At 46.1% G+C, this 27,228-nt stretch overlaps 1 pseudogene; it reads left to right on the top strand.

Annotated features, from left to right (window-relative positions):
- Positions 1 to 1,354: 1,354 nt before the first annotated feature.
- The window catches only part of LOC144119914 (uncharacterized), a 37,673-nt pseudogene continuing 11,799 nt past the window's right edge, over positions 1,355 to 27,228 (top strand).

Here is a 27,228-nt window from a genome sequence, read left to right as displayed (position 1 = left end):
CACCTTCGCGGCGGCTTGTTTGTGCGTAGAATGGTCTCGTACCATTTGCTTCAGTACCGCCCGCTCGGTCTTTAGACGGGGGCAGTCTTTCGAGTCAGAGTCATGAGGGTCGTTGCAGTTGGCGCACTTCAAGGTAGTCGCGCGCCAAACATCACCGCTGTGTGACTCGGAGCATCGGAGGCACACGATGGAGTTGATGCAGACGCCGCTCACGTGGGCGATCCTCATGCACTTCCTGCATTGAAGTGGCTTAGACACAAAAGGTCGAACTGGATGACGAAAGTGCTCAACCTTCACGTACGATGGTATGCAGTCACCCTTGAAGGTCAGCTTGATGCATGGAGATCTGCCTAACCGCTGAACGTGAATGATGGAAATGCCGTCGGTTGCCGGCTTGATCAACATGGGTAAATCTGCATCATAGATGGCGACATCGACGTTGTAGATAACGCCAGCCATAGTGCCGCTGTCCTGAAGAATAAGGGGGCGTACACTGATGTTGCCGAGTTTTTTGATTGCGGTTAAATTCTGTAGTGAAGTTCGCTCCACCACATCAATGGCAATGACGATTTTGAACGGGTTGATCCTGACATCTTTTATGCCTCCCGGTACAAGGCTCTCCAGATAAATAGAGATGGCTTGCCTGTTCAGTGGGTTCAAGTTGTCCATTGTATTCAACGGCACAAACAAGGCTGTATGCGCTGAGGAACTTCGCGCCGTGATGATCGTTGGCGTTCTTGATGAGGACACCGTTGACGTGCTCGATGAGGACGATTCGGCTTGTCTACGCAGTCTGCGCTTGGCCTTCTTGCCAACAACCGGTATGAAACCGTCGTCGGCCGAGGACGAGGAGTCTTCACTTGGCACCGAGTACACAACAGTGCCCTGGCTGCTCGAGTCGCTATGGCGGTCTGCTGCCGACCCACCGGGTTCCAATAGAGGCACAGCAGCCACCACTTCCATCGCCGTGGCAAAAAGGGAGCGGCGCCTCCCTGATTATAGCACAAATTACCAAAAAACTGCACAGACGTGAAGGAAGCGTTCTGATACAGAACAATTTCGTCTTCCTTATCGTCTTTATCCTGTATACTCTACATCAGCATTATGTGCATGGTCGTCGTGATACATAACCATAGCTTCAAGCACTTGTAAGGATGAACACGGGCATACGCGAGAGCCGCATGGCCATCGCCTGGTGCACGGTCCTGAGTGGACTGGCTGATCACGGACTGCTGTTGGCTCTGCTCTGGTTCCGAAGCTTCTGCAAATAAACCCTCACTTTACATTTGGTGTAGGCGCCGGGTAACAACCTCTCGCCATGGAGCTCCGCAGCCGCACGCTACCCCATCCCGCGATGTCCTCAGACGCCAACAACCAAGCCATACAATTCAGCTCGGCCGTCGTCTACTGGCTCTCTGCCAACGAGATCCCGCCATGTTCAGGAGCACCAGTGACCATGATGTTGAGGATTGCCTCACATCCTATGAGCGGGTGAGCGCACACAACAAGTGGGATGCGGCAACTAAAACTGAACAATGAGATTTTCTCTCTGACGGGCGCTGCGAATTTGTGGCATTTGAACCACGAGGTGGACATGGTCTGTTTTCAAATTTTCAAAAAAAGGATCGCAGAAGCTTTTAGCCATCCAGCTGTCAGAAAACTCCGCGCCAAAGAGCGCTTGCGTGCGCTGCCTCTGCATGTCAGCGAGAACTTTACGAGTTACACCGAGGATGCCGTCGACCTGTGCAAGCGAGTGAACGAACTGATATCAGAAGCCGATATGATCACACACATTAAAAGGGCATCGATGACGACGCATTTCAGATGTTATAAACGCGAGACCCCTGCACCGTCACAGAAGTCGTCCCCTTATGTCAGAGCTTCGACGAACAACGAAGCAGAGGGCTGACTCGTGAGCACAACATGCATGCCGAGTCACATGCTGGCCTGTCAGATGCAGGCGACCGGTCATCGCTCCTCCCGCACGTGAAAAGCTTCATCCGTGAAGCTGCTCGACAACTATCGCTTATTTCACACCGTCAAGAGCCATCACCCCACATAACTCTGAATATGCGCCAGATTATTCAAGATAGCTGAGGCTCTTCCGCAAACCCCTCCGCCAACAGCTCTTATGGCTCCGCTGACATTTGCGGACGTCGTTACAGTACCTAGACCGCCTGCCTATGCTCCACATCCTGGTATTGTTTGAGTGCCCGCAGCTTTTATGCGACTGCCTGCTCAAGTGGGAAACTCCTGGCGCACGTGAGAGTCTCCCGATCAGCTACTTCTGCTGGTTGCCAGGTTACGTGGCGCAGCTTGCCGTCGAGCATGAACGTCTCCCAACCGCCGGCAGAAGTTCCCGTTTACTGGCTTCAGCGTTAGTACTCACCTCCTGCTGAGCCGTCTCTAAGCCGTTCTCTGTCTCGTGACCGCACCACCTTCTCCGGGCGCCATCCGCTTTCTCTTTGTCAGCACTCCATCCATCTCTCCGATGCGATGGCGTTCCTCGGTAACTCAAGCAAAAAGCTGCCTGCCACAGTCTCTAAGGCGAGGACTGCGCAGTCCCTCAGGCGAGAACGGCGCAGTCAGCGAAATTTGAAAGGCCTCGTTTGTCGGACGTTAACTGAACTCTGCAGAGGGCGCATCTGTCATGGCGCATGTCGACACTGGTGCTGCGGTGTCACAAAATTCGGCGCATATAAGAAAGAAAAGGCGCAGCGCGTAAGCAACCGCACCCGCGTGCTGTAAAATAAAACAAAAAAAAAGCAGCGGGGAAGGACCCCCGGAGAGTGCGTAGCTTTGCGCGTGCAGCTGCCCCTTCTACTCAGCTCGCCGGCGCGGCGCCGAGGGAGGCATAGCCGCGCGCATTCCTCTAGAATGACTGAGTAGTTTCTAGTCATCGTCGACGGAGAGGGCGTGACCTTGACCGCGCTAAAGTGATACCCTCTCCCCTTCGCTCTCGCGCCGGCGTCTTCGCATGCTAGAAGGCACCAAAAATTTCTCGAAGGTTGTCTCCGCGCTCGACCAATGGGGTCGCGCGCCCGGCGCGAGAAGGAGAAGGAGTTTGTGCAGTTGAAGCGGCGTGTATGTGCGCGCCTGCCTTGGGGCGAAGAACAAACAGACGTGGACTGCGCCTATAAATGAGGGTCTTCAACCGTTGTCTGTTAGCCCTAGCCGCCGTTTAAGCTTCTGAGAAGCGCGCCCGCTCGACTCCCGGGGGACCACCACTCGCCCAGACACGGACCAGCGAGGCAACGGGCGCCTGTCTGCGGATCGGCCCCGTCGTGCTCCGCAGGTCGTCGTACTGTCGCAGTGTCCGGTGAACAAATTGTGTGTTGTTTGTTTGTCTCTCTCTGTTAGTGCACTATAGGTGAAAAAGTTTTGTGGAATTGTAATCTCTCTCAAGTGTTGCATTGCACGAGTGGCATTGTATTTGTAAATCACTTTGTATGTGCTGGTACGAGTGATTGCGAGATCCTCTGTATCGTCTCTTCGCTGTATAAATATTGTTTTGTTTTGTGAACGTTTTGGCACCGACCCATTCTCTGGCTTGCGACCGGCGAAAGCTGGGCACCAAACGACCAACCCCTGTCACGTGGTAGCTGGTCTCTGGCTGAGGTTGCCACGCTGAGTCGAGGGCATCTCTTTTGTGACCGAGACCGCTACCCCCACACGCCCTGGGGGTGTCTTGGAGCGCACGCAAAAGTGCGCGAAGTGGTGATATGCGGTCTCCGTCATTGATGCAGCGCTCTGCCGCTCTTTGAGAAAAGTGAAGACGCCACCTTCAGACCTCTCTTTACAAACTATCAGTGTGCACCTTATTCAAGCGTTATCAGCCGCTACTGCTCTAATAGTCATAAAAGGCATTTTATATATTATCGAGTTCATCGTTCTGCGGTCATGTTCGCATGCGACCTTCTAGAGCTGGGACTTCCAATCGCCCCACAAAGCGGTCATAGGCTGTGCTCCGGTTTAAGTAGCGTTCTCTATGCTCCCGAATCCACTGCCAGAGGCTGAATATTAGGATAGCTTCGTTTCTACTAATGTTCTTGTTGCCGACAGTACCGATGTTCCTGCGGGCTCTTCCATGATTGTGCCTTTTTCCTGTGACTCTGTTCGCGATGCAAGTGTGGTCTTCACGCCGTATCATACTTTCCTCCGCCCACATTATCGGTCGCTACCTTACGCCCTGCTCACAATATCTCTCAGCCATGCCTCATTGTGAGTCTCCAACCCGTTTTCAAGCTCCTCCGCTGCTGAACAGTAGATTATTTGAAGAACAGGTTTACATCATGCATTAAAGCGGAGTTTTATTGAGCCGTCCAACATTCCATAAACCTCTTTGGTTGTACTCGTGAAGAAGGACAGCTCCGTACGATTTTGAGCCGATTACTTCCGCTTACAGTCTCTTTTACTGTGAACAATTGGGTGGTGCCACGTTTTGACTTAGCTGCGCCTTCTAATATCATAACATTACAATCACTCTAGATAGAGTGCTAAATTTGATATTGAGCATGGACACGAAAAAATCTATCGGCCTTGAAGGCGTATCGAACTCTTTCTTGTTTCGATACTTGTTATGGACATCCCGCTACCTTACTGTTACTTCTGAAAATCTTTGTCTTCTTCAAATAGCACCCTTATATTAGAAGTTGCCTAAGGTACAACCCATATCATAAATCCGGCGATAAGCATAACTTCTGTAATTACTGGCCTCGCACTAACATCCTAGCCTTGTAAACTTTTGGAAGAGATTAATATCAGTACAAAATGATTTATTAACTATTATCTAATGTGCACAAGGGTTTCACACAAGGATTTATTTCAGTAACACAGCTGCTAAAGTTCACGCACATCTCTCAATGCCTGGATCTCAATGCCTGACGCCATAGTAATAGATTTTTCTAAAGTGTTTGATGCTGCACCTCACTACAAATCTCTAAAAAACTACAGTCTATTCTAAGTAGTCGCCTAGTTGATTGGGTTTGCAAGTTTCTAATTCAAGGTTCACCAGTTCGTTTCCTTTAACAACACCGAATGCCCTGCCATCATGCACTTTCTGTAGCCCTGCGACTTTTAGTTATCGGCCCGCTAATCTTTCCGCTTTATGTAAGCAACCTTCCGTGCAACATCACATCTCCGATTCGCCTCTGCTCTGACGATTGCGGCTTGTATTGTCCCAAGTTAAACAGCCATTAGGACCACAACCGCTGTTTAGGAGAGTGTTAGTTCAGGGCAGGGGAGCCCCGTGAGCGAGGGACCTCTCAGCATGGTTGCTGGGTGGAGACAAGAGCTTTTATTCCAGTAGGAGGAGAGAGAGTGTAGACGAAAGCACTTCCGGTACAATGGGAGTGCAGACGGTCAGAAGGAATGAGGATTGCGTGATTCAACGGAGCCGTAGGGGTCGGGTGACGCTGGGGAAGGATCTCTGCTTGCTTTCTTGGAAGCGGCCGCTTGTTTGCGCGAGGGAGGCAAGGGCTGCTGGAGAGCCCCTGCATCACTTGGCCAGCGAACACAACAACCGCCTTAATTCCGCTTTCTCAAAGTTCTGTGCCTGGTGCTACAAGTGGCAGATGAGTTCAAACTTCCAGAAAACTGTCGTCCTTACTTTCACCAGCAAACACTCTCCTTCAGTTTTCAATTACCTTATAAAGGGGTCGTTACTAAGCAGAGTTTCTAGCTTCGTACCTAGGAGTACCATTTAAGAGTAACATATCATGGTCTGAACATTTATTCAGTCTGCAGTAAAGCCTTGAAACAACTTGGGTATCTACGTCTTACTTTGTCTCAGTCCCCTGAAGAAACATACCTTCTCATGCACAGATCTGTATCCCGTCTTCGTCATGAATATGATTCTATGTTCTGGAGCCCGAACTCTGCAACCGAAATAAGGAAACTTGAGGCTGTGCAGAGGCACGCATTTCATTTCGCCTTACGGTGATATGACCATAATTTTGCTCTCTATTTTGCACTTTTATCAGAAATTTAGCTACTCTCTCAGACCATCGCCGCGCTGATTCTGTAAAGTTTTTGCATTACATTATTATTTCTCATTATCGCCTCTCGCAGAAGACTTATCTAACGTTCGCCCATCCAGCCTTATCATGAAGCTACTACCCGCTAAATATTTCACCTTTCTACGCGCGGACTAACTTTCTTAAATACATGTTTTTTCCTCGAACAATTGCTGACGAATACGCGTTATGGCAGCACCCGCGCACATCCACTGCATCGCCGCACTGAAGCTAGTTAGTGTATTCTAGGAATGTCTGCGTGCGTGTTTTGGTGTTGCGTGCGTGCGGTATTTGTTTGTTTTTGTTTCTAGTGTTGCCTTGTGTGTGACTGGCGACTTATACTGTTATACCCGCCCATGCCATAGCCCAGAGAAAAAATGGGCTGTGGTATGTATGTATGAATGTATGCATGTACGTATGTACGTAGGTGCGTACGTATGTATGTATGTATGCATGTACGTATGCACGTAGGCGCGTACGTACGTATGTATGTATGTATGTATGTATGTATGTACGTGCGTAGGTACGTACGTACATATGTATGTATGTATGTATGTATGTATGTATGTATGTATGTATGTATGTATGTATGTATGTATGTATGTATGTATGTATGTATGTATGTATGTATGTATGTATGTATAAATAAATCAGATCCCGCAAAAAGACATCTACCCTCTGCCCCGTACTGACGCTCTGGACTTTGTCCACAGCGCGGAGCTCTTTTGTTCGCTCGATTTGCTCTCTGGTTATTCGCAGGTCCCAATGCAAGCTGCAGATCGTGTCAAAACCTCTTTTCTGACTGCTTACGGTCTGTACGCGTTCAGCGTCATGCCTCTCGGCTAACGTAAAGCGCCAGCTCCTTTGAAGTGAATGATGGATACATTTTTGCGTGGCTTCAAGTGCAAGACGTGCCTGTGTTACCTGCATGACATAGTCATCTTTTCGCCAGACTGAGACGCGCCTATGTTGCATGACCGGCGCAGCGATGGCGTAGAGGTAGAGCATCCGCCTCGCGCGCATGAAGACCGGGGTTCGAATCCCGGTGCCGCGCAATTCTCTACCCGATTAAAAAGAAATCTCCGCGGGTCGATGGAATTGCACAACCAGGCCGGGGGTGCGGCCTGAGCTCGGTGGCCACAACCAATCCCACACTCCCTCAACAGAACAGGATTTGGCCACCCTGGTGTAGTACTAGACCACAAACTTCTATGATCAAACCAATTAACCCTTGGCCCTCAGTCCCCAGCGGCTGCGGAGCAACTGGACAAGGCGGTGGTCAGACCTGTGATGCAGCGGAGGGTGCTCAGAACCTCTGGCTCCGGACAGGCCGCCACTGGAATCGGAACCTGGCAACGTTGAACGCCAAAAACCAATTATTATTATTTATTATTCAACGTTCAACGCTGGAACCATATCTAGTGAGGCTAGCCTAGCAGTGCTGTTCCAGGAACTAGCGGGCATTAAATGGTATGCAATAGGGCTCAGCGAGGTTAGGAGGACAGATGAGGCGTTTACAGTACTAAAGGACGGGCACATATTGTGCTATTGCGGATTAGCGGATAGGCGAGAAGTAGGTTTGGAATTCCTCATTAATGAGGATATAGCTGGTAACGTAGAGTTCTATATTATTACGAGAGAGTGGCAACGATCGTAATGAAGCTCAGTAGGAGTTACAAGCTGAAGGTGGTGCAGGCCTACGCGCCTTCATCCAGCCATGATGAACAGACCGTTGTAAGTTTCTATGAAGACGAGGAATCAGCAATGAACAAAGTAAAACCACAGAACACTGTACTGATGGGCGACTTCAATGCGAAGGTGGGCAAGAAGCAGGCTGGCGACCAGGCGGTAGGCGAGTATGGGATATGTTCTGGAAATATCAAGGGAGAGTTATTAGTTGAATTCGCAGATAAAAATAATTTACGGAACATGAATACCTTCCTCTACGGATAATGAATGCGAGAGAACTGAAAGTGGACCTGGAAGCGCCCCAATGGCGAGACTAAAAATGAAATCGACTTCATAATATGCGCTCAACCTGGCATCGTTCAGGATATGGATATCATCGGAAAGGTACGCTGTAGCGACCACAGAATGGTAAGGTCTCGATTAGCTTATACTAGAGGAGAGAACAGAAGAGGCTAGTGAAGAAGAAGTCCATGAACGAGTTAGCAATAGGAGGCAAAAAAAGAGGAATTTAGGATATCGCTGCAGAATAGACTTCAGCCTTAACTGAGGAAGACGATGTTATTGTCAATAAAATGAAGGATAATCTGACAGCCATCTTTACGGAGTGCGCAGTAGAAGTAGGCGGTAGGACGGTTCGACAAGATACCGGCAAGCTATCTCAGGACGTGAAAGATCATGACAGCGTCTAACCCTACAGGCAGAATAGAACTAGCAGAGCTATCAGAGTTAATAAATAAGCGCATACATACGGAATTTCAATATGGAGAGGATCGAGCATGCTCTATAGAACGGAGGTAGCCTGAAGGCGGTAAAGAGGAAGCGAGGTATTGGTTAAAAATCAGATATAGGCATTAAAAGACAAGGAGGGCAATTTCATAAGCAATGTGGAAAAGATAGTTAAAGTAGACAAAGAGTTCTACACGAATCTATACAGTAGTGAATGCAATCAGAGCGTTAATGAGAGAGACAGTAGCGCACAGCAATGCGTCATCCGGCCAGTAACGGAAGAGGAAGTAAAAAAAGCCTTAGGAGCAATGGAAAAGAGAAAAACAGCTGTTGGAGATTAGGCAACAACAGATCTCTTTAAAGACGGAGGGGAAATTTTGCTATAAAAGCTATCCACCCTATATACGCAACGCCTTTGACCTCGGCCGTACCAGAAGCTTGGAAGAACGCAAACATTATCTTAATTCATAAGAAAGTAGACGCCAAGGGCTTCGGAATTAAAAAATTAGAGACCGATGAGCTTACAGTTCGTTGCCTACAAGATATTTACTAAGGTAATTGCTAATAGAGTAGGACAATCTTAGACTTTAATGAAGCAAATGATCAGGCACGCTTTCGTAAAGGATGTTAAACAATAGATCATATAAACACTATCAATCAGGTCATAGAGAAATGCGCAGAATATAACCAACCCTTATAAACAGCCTTCATTGATTACGAGAAAGCGTTCGACTCAGTGGAAACGTGAGCTGTCATACAGCCATTGCGGAATCGTAGAAGCGCCTTATTTCAAAATACAGTAAGATATCTATAGCAACTGCAAAGCTGCCATAGTCGTCCATAATATCAGCAATAAAATTCCAACAAGGGAGGGTGTCAGGCAAGGAGATACGATCTCGCCAAAGCTATTCACCGCCTGTTTACAAAAGGTGTGCCGAGGCCTGGATTGTTAACAGTTGGGAATAACAGTTTATGGAGAATACCGAAATAATCTGCGATTCGTCGATGACATTGCCTTCCTGAGTCACAAAGGAAATGAATTGGAAAGCATTATCAATGAATTAGACAGGCAGAGCAAAACAGTGCGTCTAAAATTAACGTGCAAAAAACCAAAGTATTGTTCAACAGCCCAGCAAGGAAACAGCAGTTCACAATTGGAAGCGAGGTGCTGGAAATGGTAAAGAAATTCGTCTGCTTAAGACAGGTAGTGAGTCTAGTGACAGCTGATCCAGATCATGAGAGGGAAATAACTATACATATAAGAATGGGGTGGAGCGCATAAGGCAGGTTCTCTCAGATCATGAACAGCAGTTTAGTAATATCCCTGAAGAGAAAAGTGTACAACAGCTGTATTTTGCCGGTACTCACCTACGGGGCAGAAACGTGGAGGCTAACGAAGAAGGTTCACCTTAAGGTAAAGACAACGCAGCTAGCCACGGAAAGAAAAATGATAGGTGTCACGTTAAGAGACTGGAAGCGGACTGAGTGTATGAGGAAAGAAACGCGGGTTAATGACATCCTGGTCGAAATCACGAAGAAGAAATGGGCTTGGACCGAGCATGTGATGCGAAGGCAAGACAACCGCTGGTCTTTAAGGGCAACGGAGTGGATTCCAAGAGAAGGGAAGCGTAGCAGGGGCAGCATAAGGTTAGGTGGGCGGATGAGATCAAGAAGTTCGCAGGCATATGGTGGGCGCAGCTAGCAAAGGACCTGTTAATTAGAGAAACAAGAGAGAGGTCTTTGCTCTGCAGTGGCTGTAGTCAGGCTGATGATGATGATGATGTTGCCTGAAGCATGTCTTGACGCCGCACAAACGCTGGCCTGCAGCTGAATTTTAAAAATCCTTTTTTGCTGTTCATGAACTCAATAACAGGCCACGTTGTGTCGAAACACGGTGCACGCCCTGGCATCGCCAAACTTCGTGCCATGAATGCATTTGCGATAGCTTTCACTACTTAGGAACTCCGCAGCTTTTTAGAGTTCTGCTCTTATTTTAGGCGTTTTTTTTCGCAGCTTTACATCAATTGCTGCCCTTTTAAGTTTATTGAGCTGCTCAGCAGGAATGTCTATTTTTCGGCTTGGTCACCCGGATGTGACAACGCTTACAACACCTTGCGTCGTCTCCGCACGGCCCCTCCTATTTTGCGCCATTTCGGCCCGCTAGCCCCGAGTGAAGTCCAAGCAGATGCCAGTATTAACCTCAGTGCAGTGCTCGCTCAGCGCAAATTCGACGAATTTGTAATTCCATATTCTAACCGCACACCTACCAAGGCTGAGTTCAATTACTCTGTGACCAAAAAAGAGTGCCTCGTCATTGTGTTGGCACTGGGCAAGTTTCACCCTTGCGTGTACCGCCGTCTTTTCCAGATGGCTACGGATCATCATCACACCCTCTGTTCGCTTCCTTCATTGAAATATCCGTCCGGCCGCCTGGCCTGATGGGCGCAGCGTCTCCAATAATATAACATTCACGTCGTCTACTAGTCGGCCCTCAAGAATCAGATCGCCAATGTCTTGTCTGGCTTCCAGCTAACTGTCGAAATCGCCAACCTCAACCAATGCATAAAAAACATCGAAAAATATAACAGGCTCGCAAGGACACGAACAAAATACATAGAAAATATGGCAACATGATAGCTAGCAGAGCAAACGCACAAACAGATAAGTACATGGTTGGCGTTGTTTCCACAAGTGGCAGAGATCTACACCGATATTACCACCGAGAACAGCCGAAAATAACAGTGTGGAATAGGATGTATCATTTGTAAAGAAGAATAAAATGCGTCACTGGAAGAAATGCGTACAGCGGCGGAAAGGAAAGCGATTCCATTGCCGAATCGTTTTTGAAAAGAACGCGCCTTGAAATGCCACAGTGTTACATCTGTATTCCTGAATTTTATGTTCGTGGTACACACGCCGATATGTGGTCAGGGGGTAAGAGATAGGTGGTTGCGGGAGATACCATTAAGTTAATAATATATCGCATAAATTAGCTTTAGGCGAAGCATCATTCTGCGATGTTAAGGCGCTTCCCATTTCAATGTTTATTTGGCCTGAGTTGAACCAAACTGCCTTCCTCGTACAGGCCGGCCAAGCACGTGCCGGGTTGCTAATATCTGCACCGTTTGCAGTTTTATTTTATCCTTTAAAGCAGGAGGGTGCCATATTGGGCATGCGTACTCATGAACAGCGCAAGTATCCCTGGATTATGGCTCTTCTCAACTTTCTCTCCGACCCATTGGCGGTTACACCATTGTGCGCCCTGCGCCGTCAAGCTTCACGTTTTGAGATCCCAGATAACCTGCATTCTCGTCGTAATTATCATTCTGATGAATGAAAATCGCTCCTCGTTATTCCTCGGCACCTGTGGTTCTTACATTTTGTCATGTTTTCACGCGAACTTGCAGTGCGGTCACGCGGGCCTTTTCATGGCGCACACGCGCCTCCGCCTCCGCTACTACTGGTGCGGCATGTACAGATCGTTTTGAAGTACTATCAAGGGCAAAAGTAGCCGACCCCCACTCCAAGTTCCGGCCCGTGCAAGTCTCCATTGGAGTGCCACGTGACAAAGCACTTCTGGTGTTGAAACGAGCCCACTGCGCCTGTCTCGACCAGAAGTGTTTTGTCAGTTGGCGACCCCACGGCAGAGTGGCACGCGCCGGAGCGTAGAGTGCGAGGGGTGGGGAGGTGGTCTGTCACTTTTGTCCCCGGTGGTACATACGTTCGCACCTCGACTACCGAAATGGCGCAGTATCTGTCTCATATATCGTTGGACACCTGAACCGCGCCGTAAGGGAAGGGATAAAGAAGGAAGTGAAAGAAGAAAGGAAGAAAGAGGTGCGTAGTGGAGGGCTATGGAATAATTTAGACCATCTGGTGTGCTGTTGCTCCGTCGAGAATGCCTTCGCACTCAAGTGATCCTAAGTCGGCAACAGATCGTGTACACAGTACAGTACTGCATACGAGTTGCAGCCGCTACCTTGTCCGCCTCGCCCTTTCGACCGCGTTGGCATTGATTTATACGGTCCCTTCCCGTATACCGTTTCTGGTAAACGATGGGTGATCGCTGCCCTTGATCACCTCAGGAGATAAGCTGAAACCGCCGCGCTCCTTGATGCAACAGCCCTGGATGTGCACGGCATCCTTCATCTTCGGCGGTTCATCCTTAGACACGGTGACTCTCGTTTATTGTTCAGCGACAGAAGCCGTGTCTTTTTATCTGACGTCTTCAATGCTCTGCTCTGCGACTCCATCGTCATTCATAGAAGTTGTATTGCTTACCGCCCTCAGACAAACGGCCTTACTGAACTCTTTAAACGCACTCTGGTTGACATGAAATCTATGTACCTCGGTTTGAACCACACAAACTGGGACCTGATTCTTCCCTGTATTACGTTCGCGTACAATACTGCTACGTAGTTTACCATGAGGTTTTCTGCTTTCTTCCTTCTTTGCGGTCGACATCCCTCCGTTCGCGTTGATACTGCTCTATCCTACCACCCTAACATATCTAAGGGCGCCACCGTTTCTCAAGCCGCCAGGCACGTCTTAGACTGCCACCAAATCACCCGGTCGCTCACGAGAGCTACCCAATCACTCCAAAAAACACGCCACGATGACCAACCTCCCCAGCATTTCCCGCCCCACTTTCTTGTCTGGCAGTGGATACCTCCCCGTACTACGGGCCTCTCACAGCAACTTCCCGCTAAATATCAAGGCCCCTTCCAGATTTTAAAGCGAACACTGCTGTCAATTATATTTGTTCCGCCCCTTAAGTCCGTCTTTTTCGGCCCTTTAAGTTTGCAGGATGGCATTTCTTTTAACAGGGGGCCATTGTAAAGAATAAGACGGGCATACGCGCGAGTCGTATGGCCATCGCCTGGACTGGCTGACCTCGGGCTTGCTGTTGCCCCTAGTCACGCTTCGAATCTTTTCTAAATGAATCCCCCCTTTTGCACAATGCGTAGTTCGTTGATTTTTTTATGATCCCGGTATTTAAAAAAAAACTCAAGGGGATAAAAAACAACCCAATAATTGCAAAGTGGTGAAAATTATCTCTGTACAGAAAGATATCAATCATACAAGTCTATGTAAAGGTACACCGACGTCTTTAATCTCTGTTTCTTGGCACAATATTAGATTATATATATCCTCCTCCAAAGAAGAACCTCTGCGGTAACAAGTTCTCGCCTAGTAAACACGTTTTTTTACAGGTTTGCCTAGCACAAGTGAGTTCAATGAATAGGTTCATAACTTTGCACGAGGTACAGATTGCGGCGTTCAAAAAGATGCAGTATTTTTGATGTTTGAATTGGTTTTGAAGCGGTTTCGCATTTGCTCCCTTTACGAAATGATCACATTCGGGTACCCAACGCCGCTGAGGCTCAGTGGTTATGAAGCTCGCCTTCTGACCCGAAAGACGCGAGTTCCATCCCAGCCGCGGCCGCCGTATTTCGATGGTAGCGAAATGCTAGAGCGCATGTACTGTGCGACGTCAGTGCACGCTAAAGAACCATAGGTGGTCAAAATATCCGGAACCCTTCACTACGGCGTCCCTCATAGCCTTAGTTGCTTTGGGATGATAAACGCTATAAACGGAACTAAACATATTTCGGTATCCCTGTAGACTTCTTGGTTGGTATCAATATTGTTTGCAAGGACGGGAACAATAGGTGCTTGTGAACTGTTGTGAATTCCAATCGGTTGATGTTTTAGCGGACAGGCCGCAAGGCTCTGTCAAGCGACCATTCTAATCTCTTGTTTGTGACAATTATTTGATGTGAGAACTATGTTCCATAGCCAGGCTCCACGATGATGCCTGTGTGGTGTACCACCTTGTCACGAGCCCAGTGTACGATTTGGTACAGCCTGATTTGTACAACACTTGCGCGTGGATAATTAAGTGGATAATTATCTCAACACAGCAAAGTGTTACCACGTGAAGTCTACAATGAAGGCAGAAACACAAGGCATGTGGCTCGTATACATTTAATCAATCAGCGGTTTACAAGAAAGAGGGGGAGGGGGTCGAGTTTCTTGACGCCATGTTTGCAGCTTCACTGTAGTTTAGTGCTCGTGTTGACACCATCACCTTAAGGCTGCTTTCTGCTTGATTTTTTTTCCATACAAACATAATCGCGCCCTTCATCGCTGAAAGAAACAGTGTGCTTGATGAGTAATCGGCGATTTTTTAATTATGAATCTGTAGCATGGAAATGGTTCCCGAATGGTGCGAAAGAAGTATTACAACGTCCGCAGAAGCGCGCCACAGGAATTATAACGATGAGCTTTAATTTTGCTGTTAAAGACAGAGAGGAAAAATTTATTTCTTCAGAAGAGGGATAAAGTTTAGTTGATTTCTTGGCCTTGCTACGTGGTCGTGAAACCTCTCACGTCGAGAAGCACTGGACAAAAATTATTTTCTGTAAAAAATAAAAATATTAAAAACCAGAGACTTCTGCTTCTCTTCCAGTTGTGTATGGAAGCTAGTGCAGTAGTCATGCATGATGAGTGAATTTTAACTCTTGCCTTGGTTAATGATTTTTCATGGTCTCCAAGTTGGTTCCTGCATTTCACTTATTTATTCACCTTGTGCCGATACAGCCAGTTTTCATTTTCGTCTTGGGTCGGAAAATTGTTTCTACTCATATGAACGCTGCCACAACATACAACAACGCTCTCTTGATCACCGTAAGGTACTTCAATGTATAAATAACAAACAAGTGAGCCGCATAAAGGGTATGCTCTTTTCATTGTGTATCGAACACGGCCCTCAATAATAACACCATGACACAAGGCGAATGGCTGGAGTAGAGTTCAAGTTCTGCGATTGATAACTATCGAACAGCACGTTCAAACTAACTGCGCTTTGAAAATATATGATGCTGTGGTTAAGGTGGAGATACCATGGCACGTAACCTAAGCGAGTAATAAAAAGTGCTTCCTTGAAATCCGTAGCTATTAAGCACTCAATCTTTGTGTACAAGGTATAAAGTACACCTTTTCTGACGATGGTAGGCCAGAATTGCGTCAAATTGCGTGCGCATTGTACGTGCCTACAATATACAATACTCTTAAATGGTAATATTCCTCCTAAAAAAATACCATGAAATAAGGCGAATGGTTTAAATACACTTCAAGCTTGGCGATTGATAACTATCGAACAGCACTGTCAAACTAACAGCACTGCTTTGAAACTATATGATGCTGTGGATAAGATGAAGATACCATGGCACGTTACCTAAACGGGTAATACAAAGTGCTAGCTTGAAATCCGTAGCCATTAAGCACCCAATATTTGAGCACCAGGTGTGAAGGAAATATAAAGGACTCATTTTTTGACGTGCATACACTAGAACAGCGCAAGAATTGCGCCAAAATTGCGTGCGTATTGTACGTGGGTACAATATACAATATTCTTAAATGATAATGTCCCTAAAAATATACCATGACATAATTCGAATAGTGCAGTAGACTTCAAGCTATGCGACTTATATCTATCGAACAGTACTGTCAAACTAACCGCGCATTGAAACTTGATTATCCTCTGGTTAAGGTGGAGATACATTGGCACGTGACCTAAGCGACTGATACAAATGAAGTGCTAGCTTGAAACCTTTCGTTAATAAGCACCCAATATTTGAGCATCAGGTATAAAAGGCACCCTTTCTCACGTGCGTAAGCCGCGCCCTTAAAGTTAAAGCATTCTGCATAGCGAGCTTTTGTGACTTCGCAGCCCAAAATAATTACTTTAATTAAGGCGCACATGGGCAAGTTGGTAATGTTTACCCATGAAAAATTACAACGTTTCGAAAAGTCCTTTTCATGACAGCGAGCTCCTTTATGAAAATAATATATATACTTCCGTCACTTCAAATACCGTGAAGATATTTTACCACCTTAAAAACAATCTTTTGCACACGGCCGCTTATCTGAGCTTGATGGGACCGCTCCTTAACTCTGTGTTCACGACGCCCACGTACGACAGAAATGGAAGCAAATATTATACCACCTCTTCGGCAGGCGTGGCGAAAAAATTAATTTTGTCAATTTATACGTATCTTCACTCGTCTCAAAAGGAACGGAGTTGGGCGCGACGTAGTGTGCAGGCTTGTTGTGCTTCTTATGAATGCAAGCAGCAGCGACGCTACTTTATACAGAAAAGCGGCTTGAGGGAAAAAATTCTGCGTGGGTGCCAGGAAACGTTACTTATAATACCTGCTGGTAAGGCGATCGGATTAACTGGAGGGTGCTCCATCGCTTGCGCACATATTTTTGTGTTAATTAAGGATTTTGCTCGACATGAAGAATTTCTTTTGCAGCAGCCGATCCATGACGGTCACTTTGTTTTGCAGCGAGGATGATAAATGGTCCCCATCAGCAATTAACGAGCTGCCTTTTCTTTGAAGAAAGAGCAGTATGTAATGAATTGGGCAGGAAGATCGTAATAATGTGCTTTTAAGCTGCTGACTTGTGCCTGTTGAGACCCAGGGACCATGACCTGAATCGAAAGGTTTACTCAAGCATTTATTGATCTTTTTCAGATATTGTCGTATAAAGGTTCATTTGGATCGGATATATTATAAATTGTATTCTACTCTCAATAACTGAAGGGAAACCTCTTTAGCATCTTAATGCCAGGCGTATCGCCTATGATGCCGAATGTTAAAACGTGGCCAATTTTCGTTCCTGCTGGCAGAACCGAATGATTGAAAACAAACTTGGCGAAACGATGCATTCAAACATTCAGTACGGCCCCGATATTATGATATGGCTTAAAACGAAACCCTAGATATAAAGGAAGAATAGCTATTCCATTCGGACGATGGCATAGAAAGCATGCATCTGGTATCTCATTTTTATGAGGATGTATTTTCTTACATGCCGACAGAATTAACAATCCACCAATTGCGCCAGCCACTTTGCGCTGATTTTTCTGCCTTTTGACAGCGGCCAATTTTTTTGACACAGCAAGGCGAAATTACGGTGCACAATCTGCTTTCACGAGCATCATGAAAACAACACGGGGAAGGCCTTCTCGCCTTAGTGGAGCTTGCCTGGTGCGTTCGTCCTCCAGACGACTCGTCAGCTTCGGCGAGGCAGAAGTTTGAAGCCCGCATACCCACCTTCGCCGAAATTTCTTGACGCGGTCCGCTGCTAGACCATTGCGATTCCACCATAGCCCATTCTCTTTGCTGCGCACGGCACACTGCGAGCGTGCTGTGCTTACCGCTTGGCATGTGCAGTACGGCAGGTGTCCAGGGATGATTCTTCTTTATAGGAAGGAAGTGCGTATATAGGCAGAATGGGCGGAGAACTGCCCATGAGCAGCTGCTGACTTCTCTACGCATATATGCTGTTCCTTCCTTAAATAATGATGATTATGATAGTGAATTTTTACGATGCAAGGGCATCTGCGGCCAAACAGCGCCATGACACAAAGTAATTTCGTTTGCTCAAGGTGAGGTCATGGACTCAGTTCCCAAGCGTTCCACCCTTATTAAGTCCAGCACCAAGCCAGCGGATGCTTGTACCGATTGTATCACCGGTGTGTACCTGGCGGCACGGGGATCGAACCCCGCACATCGCACATGCGAGGCGGATGCTGAACACTACTAGGCCACCGCTGCAATGCCAATTTTCCCTAAATAAAGAACCAGTTGAAATCTGCGCCGTGTTGACCCGTGTTTCGTTCGTCCTTCTCTAAAAGTTGTGCTGTGTTGTATTCCTAGCTGTCGTGAGTTACAAAATAGGCTGAACAGCCACTCTCGAATGTTCAAGGGATGCTGGCCATTATTTCTAAAAAAAAGTTGTTTTGAGTAAAAGGTACGCATTTTGCAGCCTAGCAATACCATTGTTAACGAATTTCAGAAAGGAGGAGAATCAAGCTGACTGCGAAAGTGGTCATCTAAGTTGTAATAGTTAACTTTCTACCTTTTACAGGTAGCAGCCGTCATATTATTTTTTAATATCACGAAAACCTGAATGCACCCGCCACTGTGGCTTAACAAATTTTCGTCATTTCTGGCTAAACTCAAACTAAATAACGGACGATTATTGTGGTTAGCCCAAATGCGAATTATGTGCTCTGCCACCTCGGTTTTCACCCCGGTTTTGGTTTCTCGTTGAGGTTTGGTTTTTAAGGTCAAGCTGGCGTCAGACAAAGATAAGTGAGATCAGAGCGAAAAGGGCGTGGCGGAATGAGCCATTGTTTTCGTTACATACATTGATCCCTGGGTTCCCTCACACCACGCCTAGAAGAGTGGTGCAGCGGTTAAGAGAAGTGTCACCTCAGCCTGCACGACTGCGGAGTTCCCCACTCCATTTTTGTACACCCAAAGTTCTTAATGACACATCCCGCGCAGGGGCAACGGGTAGAAGCTGTCACGCCGTTTTCGACGTATAACACCAGGGCCGCTGCTACACCAACATCTAAACCAAAATCTACAGATCAGGTGCATAGAGTATACAAGTACATGAAATATCCAGGCGAGAAAAACTAAATATCTGGCATTACGGGTAAATGAAGGACAGACATAAATGGAAATACATCATCCTTGCGATGGCAGGTGCTGTCACTGGCGGGGCTTTTACAATCCAGGTTGCTCTCCATGACGAACTTCTCGCTACCAATCATTAATTGAACTGCCACCTGCCGCGGTGGCCAGTGTGTTCACATCCGGTGAGCAGGTTTCAAGGATGTCGCGAGGTCCCGTTACATAGATGGCATGCCCGCAACACATGTGGGTGGCACCCAGGCACCTGGCTCATCAAGACCAGACAGGGGACAACAAAAACTGACTGACAGACTACGGCTTTGCGACTGAGTGAAACCTTAGTTGAAGCGCACACAAACCCCGCGCCTGCGGTGCGCACTCAGCGACGACTGTGCCGCTTGAAATTATCTGTCCCGCCTGCGCTGTGGCCCTCACCGCTCCTCGCTGCTCTGCCCGTGACTGTACGTAGTAGTCAAAGTCATTCGGCTTTAAGCCGGCCAAGAAGACAACCTAACATTCAGCACTTCAGTAACAGGCCGCGGCAGCAGTCATTGTAACAGTCAAAAGAGTTACTACTTGGGCTAGTTTGAAATACATCCTCGAAGGTATTGGTGAGCGATAGCAATTTTTTTCCCTTCGTATCACTCTTGTTAGCGTGGTGTGCTCTTCCCTCTTTAGGGTATAACATGATGTTAATATGTGTACTTATTCATGTTTCTTCAGATAATAAAACCTGTCAGAAGTGCTTCGCCCTGTGTGTTCGTCCCTGTCTGTATTTTTCTAGCGCTCACCAATATCTTCAAATCATTGCAAATGATACCATGAATCTTTGTGCGCATAGTTATTAGTGGAACCGCGGCACTTCTCCTTCCCTCTGCCCTCCCAACTTTCCATAATCGCCTGTCACCAACGGCCGTCACGATGGGCTGCTTATTACAAGCTGTGTTGTTGCTGCAGGATTTGGTACCGTTCCCAGAACATTGTTCCCCACTCCCTTTTAGTACACCGAAAGCTCTTAGTGACACATCCTGCGCAGGAGCCACAGGTCGAAGCAGTCACGCCGTTTCACACGTATAGCACCAGGGGCGCTGCTAAACCGACATCTAAGCCAAAATCAACAGATCAGGTGCATACAGTACAAGTTGATGAAATATCGGGGTTGGAAAATCTAAATACCTCGCATGATGGGTAATTAAGGACCGGCTACAACTACAAGGAAGAAAGGGCGAAGAGATGACCGGAAATGCAACTGAAAGGTATGCAGCCCTGAGATGTCTTTGGAAAGGAATTATGGGCTGTGGCTTACCGTTGGGAGTGTGGTTTTGTGCCTAATTGCAGAAGTTCAATGGGGATTTAAAAACAATTCAGAGTGCAATTGGCACATTAGCACGAGGTGCCCACGGCAAAACCACAAAAGAGGCAGCACAGGTGGACATGCTTAGAATATCACTCGAAGCACGAGATGCTGAGAGTAAAATATTACATTACGGACGCCTGAGGAAGTTGTACGATAACAGGGCGGGAATAAGGTGTTTAAATAATTATACAGAAAGAGCGTTGACTCACAGTGGAGGAAGAGACTAGGAAACAAACCAGTAAGTATGCAGAAATTCAGGAAGGAGAAATAAAGAACTATGAGCGACCAATTGAAACGCATATGGTAGACACCGAATTTTTTCCATTAAGAAAATGCAGACACTTGAGCGTTAGAGAAAATAAGACAGGCAAATCAAGAAAGAATCGCCGTATAATAACTGAAGTGGCAGTGCGCTAATGTTCTAATCGATATGAAGGTAACAAAATGCGAAGCTGAAATTATAAATTTACCCATGAATATGACACGCATGCAGTCTGTGGTAAGTCCGTAAATACAGTAGAACATATATTACTAGAATGTGGTAGTATCCATCCAGATGTTGATACAGGCACAGTCACTGTCTCTAAGGCCCCAGGCCCCACTGAGGAAAATTGTATGATGCAATAAACCTCACACAAAGTTGTCAGGGTGGAACCAGCGGAACACAGACGCAGGACAAGAAAAGGAGGTACACACACCACACCGCTGGACTTGCAACTGATTTATTTCGAAGAAAACCACCACATTTAAAGGATTCCCTGCGCAAGCGCACACTCTGGATGAAGGGAACAACTGTATTAAGATAAAAGAAAGTTATATTCTTTATCCGTGATAAAAACCGAGGGATCGCTGACACACTTTTCCTTGTTTTTCCTGATTAGAAACGCTTCAAGAATTTCACGCTCTCGTCTTGTTCTCCCCCGACCGATAATGCTCGTGCGGTGAAGCAAAGGAGAACATCCCTCGCATACCTTAACATGCAAGGCTAAATTGCTGCCAGTGCCTGAATTGAACGTTGTTCGGTGCTGCCTCAGACGTTCATTGATGCACCCTCCGGTTTGCCCGATGTAGGTTTTCCCACAGGACAATGGGATGCAATATACCACCCCTACTTCACACGAAGTGAACCTCGTCTGGTGCTTGGTTTTACAGGTCCCCTTTTTCTGCGGACCACCAGACATACGGACCACCAGACATACAGGTCCCCTTTTTCTGCGGACCACCAGACATGCGTCTGTGTTCCGCTGGCTCCACCCTGACAACATTATGAACCAACTAGCCCAGCAATTTACGCTCCTGAACCTCACACAAACTTCTTAATAAATGTAATTCAATTTGCATAACATTTTTTGAAACCTGCATGTCAAAATGTATTATTTTTCAAATATGAATGACATTTGTTTGACATTCCAATGATAATTGCATAACATTTGTATTACAGACCGTATGAGTTTATTACTCCACACAACTTTTTGCAGTAAGGGGGTTTAGAAATAGCAAATTAAAGGGTCAGTGCACGGCAAGCGATCAAGCGTTTTTTTGGCCATCACAGATTTCGCTGCAAAAATTCTCACAAGTTTTCTATACACTTAAATGCTTAATTTTTTGGACAATATTTTCATGTCTTGACAGCACTTCTATTTTTCGATATAATCGGCAGAGTATGCACTGAATGACGAACATTTTGCTTACAATTATTTCAAATAGCTGATTACTTTTAATGGTGATTATAGCAGGCTGGAGGATGGCAGAAGCTATCGGAAAAATATTATGTCCCAAATTAGCTGACAACACGAAAAATACAGCCCGCATAAGAGCGAAAAATTTCGGAAAAATCTTTATAGTGAAGAGGCAGACCTTAATGCATAGGCTTCTAGTGCATAGAACAAAGAACCGTTTTTAAGAATTTTGCTCAAAAATACCGAGCATGGCAACGACGAAAAAATTCCAATGTTGTTGATCAAAAACGTTGTTTTTGAGCAGCAAAAAACTGCTCTTGGTTTTTCAAGAAACATTATACAGTAAATACCCTTACAAACCCTGTAGGTTTTGATCAGTGAATAAGGAAAGTTTCCAAAGGCAATTAAATTTAAACGCGAGAAAGCATTTTTTGAAATGATTTTAAAACGGGCTGTGGAGACTGCAGACGGCAGTGAACTTAAAGTAGGAGCACTGGAATAAACGGAAGCTACGGCGTGAAGCTGAAAGTGTTGACTGCAGAGAGGAGCTCTGGTGCATTGAGTTCGAGCTAATGGCGGTGGTGGGCTGTGCCTAAGCTGCGCGAAGCGCAATATGTAAATCTCAAATGATTCCTTGTTTTTGCATACCCGAGCAAGTTCTCTGAAGACAACTGGGCCTTCATAAGAAACCAATCCCTGCAGGCGACCTCCGTGAATTGCGGAACGTTTGTCCCTGACCTAAGTTATTTGGTCGTACCAAGCCGTAAAACTAGCGAACTTCGAAGATTCCCGACCACCGAAACTGACGTGGCGACGGCAGACTGCAGCGTATCCTCGTCTGCTCGTCTGTTCTCGAGCAGCACATAAGCACCACTAATTCTTTTTCAGTGCCGCTGTCGGCAGTCGCATACCCAACAACAATGTGCAAAGACATTTTTGAACGAGAAAGGGTTTATTAAAAGAACTTTTTCACAAGTTGTTGGATTTGACGATAAACATCAATATATTCACAGATGTCGCGTAGGCAGGCATGCATTTTTCGGCTATTAACATTTTTGCTATAGTCAAGAGCGTGCTCCCTTGGTTTTCTATGGCGCTCTCAACTGTTCATTGCGAGGCACGCAAAATCTTTAAAATAAAGAATCGGCTGCACATCGAAGTAATGGACACATAAATTCAACATCTCGAAAGCAGTACCCTACAAATTTCTAATATTCAATTTTTTTGTCCAGAATGTTGTACATGAAATTTGTAGCTTTATTCCGCCTAAGCTCAAAGCTCCCGTTCATTCCACAGCGGGAACTGATGTGTTGGTGACTCCACGACACGTAAGTTAAGAATTGTTGATATCAGCGTGCTCCCTTGGTTTTCTATGGCGCTCTCAACTGTTCATTGCGAGGCACACAAAATCTTTAAAATAAAGAATCGGCTGCACATCGAAGTAATGGACACATAAATTCAACACCTCGAAAGCAGTACCCTACAAATTTCTAATATTCAATTTTTTTTTGTCCAGAATGTTGTACATGAAATTTGTAGCTTTATTCCGCCTAAGCTCAAAGCTCCCGTTTATTCCACAGCGGGAACTGATGTGTTGGTGACTCCACGACACGTAAGTTAAGAATTGTTGATATCAGGCTACTTTCCTCTCAGGTGGCACTTTACGCAATGTAGCGTCAGAACTGTGGATTTTTTTCACAAGCCGTTCACTTTCCTCGACATTTTTCTTGCAGGGGACCGGTTCATTTAGGTGACCTCACGGAAGCAGCGGCTAAGTGCTACTGCCATGGCAGTGCTACACATCCAGAACTTCATCCACTGCTGAGCAAGCGTATAGATACGAACGCAGGCTTCAGTGCTCGGGCCAAGAGTGCACCTCTACAAGTAATTGCGGACACCTGAAAAGCGCAGTAGATTACCCGGCGGTTCCAATAAGATTTCCTTCAATCAGTGGCTTACGTAATTTTAAATTCTTGGTTGTCTGCAAATAAGGATCATAGAGATTCTAAATAATTTTTGATCGCCTAGTGCTCTCAAATTGGCAACTTTGATATTTGTTTTTTTTTATAGCTTTCACTCGTGTGCGCTAATAAAAGCGCCACGAATTTAGTGCACCGCCTAAAAAAATGATGCAAGGTGCATTGCAGAAGAGACGTGGTCCGACTGGAAGAGCAGGCCGCTGAGCGCCGCCAGCCAGGCTGAGCGTAAAATTGCAGTGATTTTCAGACTGGTATTGAGTGAGTGATAGCTGTGGCATTTGCATTAACTTTTTTCTGCTCGTATAAAATACAGATGCTCGAAAAGAACTAGAAGAAAAGAACGTGAAGGAAACAAATTCCTTCTTGTGTTTCCTACATTATATTAAAAAGTAACTACTTTTTTCAGCACATAAAAGCCGCACAAGGGAAAATTAAGTTGCCGACCGTGTATGGTTGTCAGTGCATTTAGCAGTGCGACGATTTTGCCTTCGCTCTGTTTTGCTGAGAGTTGTAATCGTGACGTTTTTTTGCGGTTTTTAGTAGCGGTCGCGTTTTCGTATTCCACCGAGAGAGGGCAGTGCCCAACGGAGTGCCTAAATGTGAGAGAACAACGACGTGATAGTTCAATAACAGGCAGGTGACCATTGTCTAATTCCTAATGTCGGAGGTAATCTATAGCAAGCTAGCAAAAATGGAAATAGACGAAGAGAACGTGCACAGTCTGGAAATTGGTCATAAATGTATTTGACTGCAGATAGAGCCCTGATGAAAAGAGAAATAGTGAAAAGACAGAAAGGGAGCCCGAAATTAAACGACGAACAAATAGCGCTAATGGCGGCAGGCATTGAGAAAGAAATAGAGCAAAGCCCCATGGAAAAGTGGGACTATAATTAGTCACATTACTACTAATCATTTGTACGAAAATAAACAATATGAAAAGAAGGCTACAAGCAAGTAATCTAGGTAATAATCTGGCGAAAAGAATATATTACCTAGATTGCTTCCTTGTATAGTCACAGGTACTAATTAGTTGAAAATGAAACAATACGAAAAGAAGGCTACAAGGAAGTGATCTAGGTAATAATCTGGGGCACAGATTAGGCAGAAAGGTCGTAAACCAGAGGCTTCCTGGTTTAATGTATGCGGACATTATTATGGTGATAGCAGATACCCAGGCACATTTGGTAACTTTGATTAATTCCCGTGCAGACAAGGGAGACGCTCCAGGCATAAGTTACAGCGCAATTAATTAAGTCAGATCTGATGATTTTAAACTATTCAACTGATAAGGTGCTTATAATACAAGGCCAAGCAAAACCCAGAGTAGCAGAATACAAATATTTCAGGGTAAGTGTGAACACAGGGCACATATATATGAAAAAGCACGAACAGTGTGTTCGGACGAAAATGCAAAGAGATGCCATGATGATGAAACGTAGGGTATTATTTGGGCACCACAAAGAGGAAGTACTGAGTGGGATTTGGAAGGAATAATGGTGCCAGGCTTTACTTTCGCGAATGAGTTTTCTGCCAAAGTGCAGAAGTTGAGTCGAGATTCGAAATAAATCAGAGAGCTGTTGGAAGATCAGCACTAGCTAGGTGACCACGGCAAAAGCCCACACGAGACTTTACATCGGGATTCGGGCTGGGCATCGTTTGAAGCCCGGGAAGCTCAGAGTAAAATGTGTATGTGAAGAACGCGTGAGGAATGTGGACGATAACAGGTGGTAAGCTAAGCATCAAGACCTTTATGCAGAAAGCTTCATGCTGATTTATGCAGAAAGAGCTTTGACTCATGGTGGGGGGTTCATGTTGTAAACTAACCAGTAAGTATGCAGGAGACAAGGACGGAGAAATGAAGAGTTTTCTTTGAACGACAGGTAAAACAGCGGAAGGTAAAAATTAGAATAGTTTAATAGAGAGAAGCATATTGCAGAACTATATCAAAATTGAAAAAGGCGTATCTGGAAAGAATCATTCTATGATAACTCAAGAGGCCGTGCCCTACTCTTTTGAAGCTAGGTCAGGGTCTCTTAGAACACGAAGCTGCAAAATTAAGTTTAAACAAGAAGATGCCTCAGGTTCAGCGTGTGGTAAATTTGCATAAATGAATGAACACTTTACACTCGAATGGGATGGTATCAATCCGGATGTCGATGCAGGAAAAATCACTCTCCCTGACGCCCTAGGGTTTAGATTTACCAATGATCATGTGAATGAATCTGCCGCGGAAGTTAGTTAAAAGCCACTGGAGGATTGATGGCTCAAAAGCGGAGAGGTGGCATAAGGTTTGAAGTGTCGGATAAGGAATGTATTTAAAAAAAGTGGCAAATATATAGACCGATATATAGCGCTGTTGAAGAAATATAAAGCAGAAAAGCCAAGCATGGTGGCAACTGTAACCGCCCTGTTTCAAAGGGGGCGCCCCAATTTTTCGTCCACCCATCGGAATGACAATTTCGCAGCATGGCAACAGTTAGTGTTTGAGATGTGAAGCTTCCAGGATGTCACGTGTCAGTGCATCCACTGCAACACCAGCTTGAGGCGTCATCTGGTCCGGGCTATCGCACTTATCATTCGCGGGCAGCGTCACCAGCCTCTCAGGTGCCTGCAGAAATAAACTAAATTATACCGTGACTGGGTTTCGAACCCGCGGCGGCACGAATAGATCCGCTTTTCTGGCCACTCCACGAAAGCGCAATGCTATCGCCGCAACCAGTCAGACCCCGTGTTAAAATGCCACACTGTAGCGCTGTGCATTGCACGTCGCCGTCCTCGTCAACATCCACCCGTGCGTAAAAAGCCCTATTTGGCTCCTACACCGCAAAATCCGCAAGTGAACGTCAAGCCTCTGAGACTTTTATAAAAGTAAACCCGCATAACTGGTTTCTGGGCAAATGGGCCCCCCATCGACGCTTTGAACTACGTGACGGTATGGACAGACAGACGTGCGCTGCATGCGTTGGCGACAACGATGCGGCAGAAACACGACCCTGAAGCAATGTGAGTCGTCCTTTACCAAGTCGTGGCGGAGCTACAGTCGTGAATCGTCCAATTCATTCGGGAGATATATGTGAAAGGAAGAAGAGAATGGGCGTTGGCGTTGACAACATTGCAGGCTTCGTTGATTTTAAGGAAAGGAAATGCTTATAACTTGCTCCCTGATTCAGTGGACACCTCAATCGCACTTCGATCTACGTGGCACTGGCGCCCACCTTCAAAAAATTGCTTTAGCCCAATACTTCGGGCTTAGCAATTCTAAACCGCCAGCTAATTTTTTTCCCGGGA

Source organism: Amblyomma americanum, chromosome 2 (genome assembly GCF_052857255.1).
Source record: "Amblyomma americanum isolate KBUSLIRL-KWMA chromosome 2, ASM5285725v1, whole genome shotgun sequence".
Classification (NCBI taxonomy): domain Eukaryota; kingdom Metazoa; phylum Arthropoda; class Arachnida; order Ixodida; family Ixodidae; genus Amblyomma; species Amblyomma americanum.
Note: the sequence above shows the minus strand (reverse complement) of the source record. Positions and strands in the feature narration are given on the sequence as shown.